This window comes from Paramisgurnus dabryanus, chromosome 2 (assembly GCF_030506205.2).
Source record: "Paramisgurnus dabryanus chromosome 2, PD_genome_1.1, whole genome shotgun sequence".
In the NCBI taxonomy this organism is placed as follows: domain Eukaryota; kingdom Metazoa; phylum Chordata; class Actinopteri; order Cypriniformes; family Cobitidae; genus Paramisgurnus; species Paramisgurnus dabryanus.
Window position 1 is genome coordinate 30,340,690 of NC_133338.1, and position 11,734 is coordinate 30,352,423.

The window sequence follows — 11,734 nt, forward strand, 5'->3', positions numbered from 1 at the left end:
AGGACTTTTCTACACCGCCAGCTTACGTTTACAGCACGCAGATTATACAGATGCTCATGTGTTTTGTTTTCATAGCATCATATGTAAGTGAAAGTCTTTGATAGGGGACATAGTAGTGCATTTGTATGAGCATTTAAATATTTGTAAATCAAAATACACCCGCTGACAGTTAGAATTTGAAGTATTGAGAATATTAACTGCACTGTAAAAAATAAATTGTTGGCTCAATGAATTATTTTTTAGTAACTAGTTCCTATATAATTTCTGACTCCAAAGTGTTACCTGGATTGATGTTTTTTAGTTGGCCCAAACTTGACTCAAATATAAAAAAGTATGTTTGCTCAACTAGCTTTATAGTTCATTCAACTAAAATGTTTTAATCAGTTGAATCTTTAAAAACTTACAGTAAAGACTCGCTCAATTAAAATTTAAGTATTTACTCAATGTTTTATGTGTAACTTCAATTAATATTTATTATTTGGAAATGTTTAATAAACTTTTTAAAAAATTTTATCAAATAATTTATGCTGGTGTTGTTAACAAATAATTAACTTCAGTCACATAAAAACAAAAGCTTTATTCACTTATCATACAGACTGAACATACAGAATTAAGTCTTCTCTTAATAGAAGGCATAAAACAGTCCAAAAAGCCCTCCAAAATCAGTCAGAACATCTCCAGGGCCATTTAACTTCTTTCGCCATGCATCCCTTTGGTCTGCCTCTCCACATCATCACCGCTCTGGTTTGATAAACAGAGGAATATAAATACACACACACACACATACATAGATGTTTAATATAATAAAGCTTGACGGTGAAATACTTTATACCCTAAAAATGCCAAATTTCCCTCAGACATCACACGTAATTGAATTAAACACTATTGGGCGGTTTTCTCGGACAGGGCTTATCACTGACTAAAATACTGACATCTCTTAACATATGAGTGCTATTGTTTTGTCTCAAAATGCACGCCAGTATTGTATTTTATAAGGTTTGTTTGTAAAAATGTCCCAATTATAATTAAGACGGAGTAATAAACCCTGCCCGGTAATCTTAACTAAAATAGCTCCACTTTAACTCGGACACATAACATAACACACCTTTATATAACTTATATCTTTACAAAAACGTCGAGTATTTGCGTCTTTGCCAATTAATATAGTCTAAAATTAACATTTATTTACAAACACTTACCTGACGTGAACTTGAGGAAACGGCTGATGACTTGTGTCCTTGTGATTCCTGCTGTTAGGCGCGGATTAATCTCAGATGAAATGACCTGTGATACAGATCCTTCCGAGTTAAGACATTTTAAATTAAAAACTCACGCACATACTGTACATACACACACGCGCGCGAGCGGGTCAGGCGCACGCGCGCGCGCACACGGGTACCCACAGGGGTATATTTAGAAGTTTTATTTAAGATTGTAATGATATTGGGACTATTTCTCCATCCGCTCCTTCATCTCTGATCAAATTCGCATGCAGTCCGGTTATAAAGTAAAAGATATGAAACATCACTCAACAGCGATATCAATTAAGTGCAATCCTAAAATATGATTTAAAACATAACCCTTTCATTGTTAAGTATGAGAAATTAAAATGAACCCAGCTAGCATGTATAATCGGCCCGAGCTCGGCTGCCCTGCGGCAGCTGCGGCTCAGACTCGGCATCGGCGTGTGTTAACCGAGCCGATTGTGCCCCACAGCTCGCTCTGGCACATGCATTTTTGTTCTGGCTGTAAGCACTGGGCCGATTCATGTTCACCGTAACTGGTAACCCAGCTCTGGCTGTATGATCTGGACCACTTTTGGAAATGACTCGGCTTATGTTAAATCAAGGATGGTTTTAATGGATGCCATTCAATTTAGGCGACTTTCTTTAACACAAATGTAGATTTTTAACTCCAACCATTTTAGTCTGTCCATAACAAAAGACAGTAAAAAACAAAACATGCACAGACAAATCCAAATTAAACCCTGCTGCTCGTTGATGTCCTAAGACACGAAACGATCGGTTTCTGTGAGAAACTGAACTGTATTATATAATTTATACCTCTAACAAAGAGTATAGAAGGGCTTCTATACTCTTTGCCTTTAATATACGGCGCCTTCTTCTTCTTTTGAGTTTTAATGGCGGGTTGCGAAGCAACGTCATAGTTGCATACTGCCATCTACTGTATCGGGTGCACGGCTTGAGGGCTATACAGGGCCACCCGAAACCGTATGCCATTAAAACTCTAAAGAAGAAGGTGCTGTGCACGGGCTCATTTGACTAGGCTAGGACCCTTTTGCCAGTATGAAGCCGATTTCAACGGTAATTGCAGAAAGCGTCAGCACGCTCAGCTCATCACTGGAGTAACGTCTGTACAACGGGTGAGATAAAACTCAACGCCTGACTGAATCATCCATTCCCTTTTCGATCCTACGCCATACGTTAAACTTGAGGTAAGTCTTGTGTTCAGTTTCCTTAAAAAGCATCAACATTCACGCTAAGCATAGTTTCAATCGAGTTCCCGTCACATCATATATTAACTCTATTTCGAACTGTTGCTGATTACATGTTGATTATTATTGATTCGTTCATGTTCCTTTGACATGTTCATGTACTTTTTTCCAGATGAAACAAACATAAAGAATTCATAATTCATTTAAGAATTATTAATTAGGACAACATCAAATTATTTATCATGTCTGAGAAAAGTAGTGCAAATTTTGGATAATATGAAAGTGGCTCCAACTTTTATGGCGCGAACGAAGCTAGCATTGACTAGCTGGGATGTTAAATAATGGGACGCAATTTTTATTAAATGCAATTTACGTGATTAATATTTAAGCATAGTGTTCTTTGGAAGAAAATTAAGTGGAACAAAATGTTAGCTGGTAGTGCTGTGACAAATCGCAGTTGATCCGAACCACGGTTCGGCTCGCATGTGATTCGCGGATTAATATATACCAGTGTATGGAATGTCACAATTATAGATTTGTGTGTAAACTTAAACATGTCTTGATGGACCCTAATTTATGCACTGTGCAGTTATGCTGGTAGTTGGGTAATGTCATAATGCTTATTGGGTTGGGCTTGGACTAAAATGTAATGGTTTAGTATAATAAGACATTATGTATGGTTTTGTACAATGCTAATCTTTTTTTCTTTTTTCCTCAGGTAATCTTGCTTTTGCTGTTCTAAAATAAACACTGCTCAGTGTTTCCCATAGATCTGAAATTTAATTGTGGTGGTAGCCGGTGAAAAGGGCAATCACTGCCCACCGACAAAAAAATGGTCTAACGTTACTATACGACAAGGAACTAATAATGTGTGACACAACACAATACTTTGATTTACATTATAGTTTGTTAATCCAACCACCCCAAACTATCTTTGCCATGAAAAAAGCTGACAGTGTTTGTCAAAGCACCACAAAAATACTGTTTTTGCACTGATATAGAAGCAATTAGATGACCCTTTTAGTATATTAATGATAGACAGTGCAGGTCTATATAGATTATAAATGTGACTGGTGTTATAATGGTTATTATTTCTATTAGATAGAGGAAATGTGCCTCTCTTTTTATTTCTCTCTTGCCGATTAAATAAAAGCTAAATCCACTCATTATTTCAGATTCAAACGTCTACTTGCTGTCCCAGTGACAGGGGACTTTACATTACAGCTTTGCGTTTTGTAAATCTTGAGTCAGCTTTAGCTTTGCTCGTTCAGTGCAATGGGCTTAACATTAGCATTGTCTTTTTGCTACCATCTCTGTGCAAACTTTTTAGATTTTAGAAAAGATATGGTTTGTTAATATTAATAGTATTAAAAAATGGGAGAAAGACAATCCAGCGCATGGTCGTGACTTTCAAAACAAGAGCCAGTTGTTATCGCCATAGAAACCGGAGGCACGCTGAAACTGCACGCAAGCTTTAGCGCGGTAGCGCTCACGGTCATTCTCCATCAACTCGGGTTTTACACACAATATTAAAGGTAGGGTAACACATTTTGAAAAATGCTAACGGTAGCCGCCTAGCAATGAAATCCTGATCCCACCCTCAAGTCAAATCGCTCTCCAAAGTCACGCCTCTTTCCAAACACATGAACACGCACAGATCAGACGGTCACGTCTCATGTCTCATTCACCAGTGAGAAAACTTTGCAGTACAAAGTGAATAACACTTCCAAAATAACCAACATAAACAACTGGTTTACATCAGAATTAGTTTAAGCACACGTTCGGTTGTGTAGACGTAGTAACAGGGCCGGCCCTGGGCATAGGCGGAATAGGCAAATGCTAAGGGCGCTGCCGACCCCTTGGGGCGTCCGTGCGCCCAAATTATTATTTTTTTAATATATGTATATAAACATTTAACTATAAATATTTAATTTTGCACTAGAAAACAGCACTGATGAATTATTAGTAGCATATAATCTCGGAAGATCGTGCTTGTTAAATAGCTCTGTGGCTATATACTGCACTGAAGCGGCAGTTTAAAATATAAACCCAGAATTCAGCAAACGTCAAGGACAAGAAAACGGAAACAACAATCAGACAGAGACGCGGAATTTACATAATGTTACACAGACCATGTTTAAATTTCAATGTTTCTAGACAGAAATAGCAACTTGTTCACTTTGTTTGGTATTAATAAGCTGCGCATTGGAGTGCTGGCCGCGGTGCTGAAGACGCGCTCGGACGGAGTACTGGTGGCAGCACAGATATTTACGTGCAACCTATTGGAGACTATTATTCGTTATTATATAATTATTATTCGTTATTTTACTTTATTACTTCCACTTAAGAAGAGTTTTGCACTTTTATTTCAATATTTCTCTTTATATAAATACTATTTTGTACTTAAATCTATAATTTCATTATTTTACTAACCAAACTCATCTGCGCTTTCCGATAGGTTGCACGTAAGGAGAAAAGTAGCTTACTTCCCCTTGAGAAGGGTTGTGTGTTTTAAACTTTTAAAAACATATATCTCTTTCCAAAAAAACTTTTTTCTTCTAGTTAAAAGCTATAATTTCGTTATTTTACTAACCCAACTAATGACTCCTCCGCTTTCCAATAGATTGCACGTAAATATCTGTGCATATGTGCCATCACGCGCCTTCAGCACCGCCACTCAGCTTATTAATACCAGACAAAGTTGGTATTTCTGTGCAGAAACATTGAAATTTAAACATGGTCCGTGTAACGTAATTTAAATCCTGCGTCTCTGTCTGATTGTTGTTTCCGTTTTCTTGTTCTTGACGTTCGCTGAATTCTGGGTTTATATTTTAAACTGCCTTTTCAGTGACAATGTCAAGACCAAATGCCTGAGTGACAGGGTATTGTGTGTATGTGTGCGTGTGCGTGCGTGCATGCGTGTGTTTCCAAAATATTTTCAAAATTAAGAAAAACTAGACAAAGCTTTGCATTTTTTTCTGTGTAAGTTTATGAACAAAATGATTCTAAAGGGCACCAGGTGAAATCTTGCCTAGGGCAGCAAATTGGCCAGGGCCGGCCCTGCGTAGTAACTATATCGTTATGCTAATCCGTAAACGAACACAAATTTCATAAGCAACACAACGTTTCATCAAAGTATAATATCTGAATCCTTCTCAATACAAACATATCACGTACCTACCTTACCAAAATAAACAGTGCAACAGTTTCAGACCCTTTGCCTCCTGCAGCTGTTTTCATCTCGTGGTATAGCACTAAAGTTACTGATGTTAATTTGGAATTTTGCTCTTGCTGATCCAGGAAGTTTTTGCTGTTGTTGTTATAAAAGATGCATTTAGTTTTGTTGCTCCTGTGTAGGTTGTCAATTCAGCAGAAAAGTTTGGTGTTCTCGCTGTTTACAGACAGAGCGCACGTGAACGCGCCGATGACGTATGGTATCTGCGTGGACTCGCTGCGCGGTGGGAAATGGGAATTCAAATTACGCTTACATATGAGGGACATAAAAGGAAACGTCCGTTCGGACCGAAATCTATGATTTGTTGAACATTTTTTGGTCCTACGCCTTTCACAGATGACATAAATTTTTACAAATACATTTAAACAACTTAACACAGTGATTGCTATCAGGATGCGAGGAGACTTTTAACCAGCATAACTAAAAATGTTTCAGGATCAAATCTGTTACCCTACCTTTAATCAGACTTTGGGACCCGAAGTAATTTAACTATGACTGACCCGGACCCGACTGACCATTTCAATTGTAAATTCGGAACCATATGGGCCTCTAATGGTAAAACTCTGCTCAGCTTCAGAAACATGAAGGATACAATGTGACACAAGCTTGTTCGCATCGCACCCAATTCATTGAGAAACAGGGGGCACGTGAACGCACACCAAACTCATCGGGTCGCACACAAAATGTTATTATGAAAGAGTATCATCATTACGGAAGAACAAAAAAGACAAAATTTGATGCCAGATATACTTGGGCGCTTGTTAATATACCTGGGCGGCGTGCCCAAGTAAAGTCAATGTGTGGGAAACACTGCTGCTCTTAGGTAAGAATAGCTGATCAAATGCATTATTTTAAATCTAATCTAAGACACTAAGCAGTTAAATCGTTGTCTAATTTGCTGCAAGGTATTAAGAACGACAGTAAGCTTGTTGACGATGATCTGACTGATGACTGGTATGTGTGATGAGATTAAAACTAGGGCTGTGCAAAAAAATCGATATCGATAGTGTATCAATATTTCGATCTCTACTGTCGATATTTTAAAAAACATCAAATCCCTCTGTGTGTGTCAAACGACCTCCTCGCCGTTGCTGTAGTTGTCACTGTCCAGTTGTCTGCCATATACTGCCATTCGGCCAATGTCTCAGAAGTTAGAGGGAGTGAGAAAATGGCAGAAAATTTAAAAACACCTGTATCTTTCAAAGAGCTGCAGGTGTTCAGCTCTATTTTTTACATTTTTGATTGTATTGTGATACGTATCGTATCATGGCCCATGTATCGTGACACGTATCGTATCGGGAGGCCCTTGCCAATACCCAGCCCTAATTAAAACAACTTTTCTTTTAGCACACCACCCATACATGGCACACAAAACAGGTCTTGTGAGGGGGCTGTGCCCACAGGTAGAAATTCTGTGGGTCCACGGGCTTCTCCCCTTTCAGCGAACATCACAGCGCTTAGTCTACCATCGTGGTCTCCAATCTCCATTACCAACAGCCTGAGTGCTACACCTACAGACACCCCAACCCATGCAGCAGCTAGCAGAAGTCAGACATCAGGCCAAACTGGATTTCAAGTAAGAAGGGCGAGTTAGCCCATGGAGAGAAAAAAATCACTTTGGTATTAGGGCTGGGTATTGTTTCAGATGTCTCAAATCAATTCAGATACACTAGATCTCAAATTGATTGGATTGCGATTTTCGATTCAATGATTACATTTTCACTGGCCCCACCACAAAAAAAGTAATAAATGAATGAAATAGTTTTTGTAGTTTTTACCCATTTATTCTTGTAATAAGGTTATGACACCCAATATTTTAAATAACAGTGAAAATTAACAATTATCAATTCTATTTTTGATACTACAGCTAAAACTACTAATATCAATTTCATAGATTAAAGACAAGTTAATGGTTGTTAATAAAAATTAAATGCAAGCAACGCAATATAAGTACAATAGAACAAAGATACAAATGAAGAAATCTGTGCATTTCAGGTAGGTCTAACAGTATTTTTCAGATACAGAAATTGAAAAAAGTAATCAAATGTAAAATAACACGGCATATCTTCACTAATTAGGATTAACCTTTATTTAATCTGCACAAAGTTACAAATCGTTATTCAGTGAAAAGCAGGGAGTGACTTCCTCTTTTGTAGTTTGATTAACATTTAAAAACACAGACAGGTGAAGGTTACTACCACTTTAAGACTAATGCACGGATCAAATTATGATAGGCAATGAATTCATTCTTTTTCTACTTCTTCTCAAAACCGTCTGTTTACTCGCAAAGGCCGGCATTTTTTTTAAAAATGTGTGAATTTGCAAGGAGAGAACTAGAATTAATTTTGTAATTTGCACGCTGTCGCGCAGCTGTAAGCGCTTCCAGTGTGTGCTCTTCTCACATAGCGCATGCAAGTTCTCTTTCGCTTGAATGCTTAAATTGACAAGGCTTAAAAATGCGTGCAAAATGTAAACTTTTATGATCATGCAGCACTGGCCCAATCGGGACATTGACAGTTCCTTCAACCGCAATGCTTTTCAGATATAATGTAATGAAAATAAATACAGAAAAACGATGAGAATTGATATTGAATTGACCACATTTAAAAAAAAAAAATTCCCCTTTTTTTGCCTATTCCTATTTGGTATATGTGATGAGATTAAAACATATTTTTCTTTTCTTTTAGCACACCCCACCTTTACATGGCACACAAGTATATGACACACAACACAGGTCTTCTCAGGAGGCTGTGCCTACAGGTAGGAATTATACAAAGTGATCTCTCTCGGTTTACTCTGACATATCTACGTACAATGTTTTGCTAGTAATCTGCTATGCCTGCTTTTTCTTGTGTCTTACAGCAAAAGGCTTTATGCCCAGCTGCACTACTTCCTGAACTTCAGCCAGCTCCTTGTTTCCTGTCTGCCATTATTGGACAAACTGATTAATCCAGGTGTGCCTGAGCTTAGTAGTCACAACAACAATAATCAGACACAACTTATCAGTTTGTCCAGTAATGGCAGACAGGAAACAAGGAGCTGGCTGAAATTCAGGAAGTAGTGCAGCTGGGCATAAAGCCTATTGCTAAAGAGATCCTCATCCAGCTCGATTCTATTAGAGAGCAGCAGTTGCAGACTTCACCCCAGACCCAACACATTTTGGGCTCCCACTTTCAACTATTGAGGAGCTACAATGTTTGTAGGAGACATTAAATAATCCAGATGAGAAGAAGAATTTGGTGAGTTAAATTATGGTTTAATCAGATCATTTCTAAAAGTCAGTCCTCAGTTTCACTCATGCTATATTCCTTAAATAACTAATAAGGTACATGTCTTTTTGTTTCAGACTGTTTTTCCTGGAATGGTCGGAGACAAGACTCTTAAAGACACCGTGGGGTGGGTCCTGAAAAAAACAATGAACTCTTCGTGGCGAGACTCATTAATTGGAGTGGGGTCAACTGAAAGCCTGCATTCAAAGGGCTCACTTTGAAAAGTGTGGTTTTGGGTGAGTGTCAGTGCTGGAAACGGCACTGTAGTGACATCCCAGGGCTCTACAGTGCGACTGACTCGATCAGTGGCTGGTTGCATAAACCTTTAAGACTAGTCTTAAAAGTTAGTCATTTTTTTTCTTCAAGACTGATCATAATTGTATTTCTATACTCAAACTCTATTTAAAACATTAGCATCATAACATTATCATAAATTGAAATGCATTAATGCCACTTCTGAGCCTCATTAAACAGTCTGTAAATATAACTAAATCCCACATTTCTGTTATATGCCACCTCTGCAGTGCAAAGATGAATTGTGTTGCTACTGATTTCATTTGATTGGTAACTTATTCTTCCTGATTGCCTCTTATTATTCTAACTCAATTTATGAATTTGAAATTTAATAAGGTTAAAATGTTATAGTCAAATATCTCCTTATAATGGGAAGGTTATTTTGTCATTGATCAGAATGTGCTCCTAAATTTTTGAATGTGCTCCTAAACTAAAAAGATATGTAAGTGTAGAGCCCTGCATCCAAAATAAGTTTTGGTGGTTTTATGAGTAACATCACATGGTCATGCTAACCTCTTCTATCTTTGTTTTTTTTTCAGATGCAGTCCGCCGGAATGCCCTGACCAAAGATGACACAGAAAAGGAGATAGAGCTCCTCATCACCAGGTGGTCGGTGCTAGCATATGACAGGGATGGTGGCCGAATCCAGACAATAGACAGACAATGAATTAAAACGTTTTAAATTTAAAAATGTTGATTTTTGGAAAATTCGTATTTGAACTGATTGTGTGTGTGTGTGCACCTGGTAATTATCACGTTGTGTCCCCACAAAGATAGGAATACTAGTATTTTTGTGACCTTGTGTCCCCATGAGGAAACAAGCTTATAAATCAAACAAAATGATGTTTCTTGTAAATGTGGAGTAGGAGAAGGGTTTCTGTGATGGTTGGGTTTAGGGAGTGGGGTAGGTAAGGGGAATAAAATATACAGTTTGTATGGTGTAAAATGCATTACGTCTATGGAATGTCCCCACAAAACATGGAAACCTGTTTGTGTGTACGAGAGAGAGAGAATGTGTGTTCAAGTGAATAAAAAATGGATTAAACGTGAAATCCTTGTTCTTCCTTGTGTGTTTTATTTTCAGTTAATGTTGCATAATGGTTGCTTAGCAACTTTAGTATTAACCAATCAATAAAATCAATCAATTAAACAAGCCCAAATAAGGAACAGGATTGGAGGGAAGCTTACGTCCTCTCACTCGGGGTTCCGCAATTGGGGCGCGTTAAAACCGAGCGCTCGCAGAGCAATCCGACCTATATGGGAAGCCGAACTCCTCAAAAGAAGGACGAAACTGCGCCACTCGATTGATCCGCGCTGCGCGGACCAATTATATGCGCGGCCCAATGGACAGAGCCGCGCGACTATCTGGATAGCGCAGAGATGAGTTGTTTACTTGCGCCACCCAATGGATAGCGCAGCGCTGACCAGTTTCATCAGAGCAGCGCGACCCACTGGGAAGCGCACCGCGACTCTGATGGAATAGACTCGATTTACCCACAATTCTCTGCTAGTATACAATTTATTTCCAGTTTAAATAACCATTTTGTTTATTTTGCCACAAGACAACTTAATTTACTAATGCATAAGTTAAAACAGCATCTAAACACTTATCAGCTTGATTGGTATAATCGGGTAACCATAAATAACACCTTCTTCCTCTTGGCAGTTAATTTAATAGAAGTGACCACACGTCTGACGTAAATTATCTCTGTTTATTATTATTTTTTTGTGTTAAAGATATGCACGAATTTTACTATTCTGTTATTTGACATTAATAAAAATGATTACAATATGAAGGGCAATGATCAACGATTTTTTTTATCTAGTGCTCGTTTTATACTTATAATATCTTATATGGTGTTCTGAGCCACGTCCGTTTAAACACACTTCTGATGCTGCTTTGCTTCGTCATTTGTATACTTTATGCATTGCAGTTGCATTTATTTTATTATTTAAATTTTGTAATAATTTTTAATGATTTAATAATGACATTATAGCATTATGCAATTGTTTTGCATATATTTTTCTGGTAGTGCCAGCTGCATTTCTTGACATATCAGGAAATGTGGGTTTGCAAGTTACTTTGGTTTGTTAGTCCCGCACTGATAAAGTGACATAAGCTGTATTTGTTAATATCTCAACTGTTCCCAATAACCAAGCACTGCTATATAGACCATTTTGCAAGTCGTAAACAAGCTGGTCGAAGCTTTTCGTGTTTCAGTTTTTTAACACGTTGGGATAAAATACAACAACCAAAAGAACATATAGAACTAAATCAAAAAGTTAAACTAACATCTTTAAGATATATGTGAAATAAAGAAAACAGTTACAAACTGAAAAAGGAAGTGTTTCTGGACCAGCGTTGTTTACATCTTGCAAAATGGTTTAAGTTGCTTCTATGAGAGAGGGAGTGGAATTCGCACAAGTGGCCTGCCAATAAATAAACAGTCGAATAATGACACTTTTATTTTTTTAACTTTA

General features: G+C 37.7%; 1 protein-coding gene and 1 long non-coding RNA gene across 2 annotated transcripts in view; one reads left to right on the plus strand and one right to left on the minus strand.

Moving 5' to 3' along the window:
- LOC135749290 (intelectin-like) overlaps nucleotides 1–11,734 on the minus strand; it is a 31,864-nt gene that overhangs the window by 10,002 nt on the left and 10,128 nt on the right. The gene's annotated exons all lie outside the window — the stretch shown is intronic.
- On the plus strand, nucleotides 7,609–11,669 carry LOC135749267 (uncharacterized). Its single transcript, XR_010532329.2, has 3 exons — nucleotides 7,609–8,929; nucleotides 9,037–9,195; nucleotides 9,793–11,669. It is a non-coding gene; the product is annotated as an uncharacterized lncRNA (long non-coding RNA).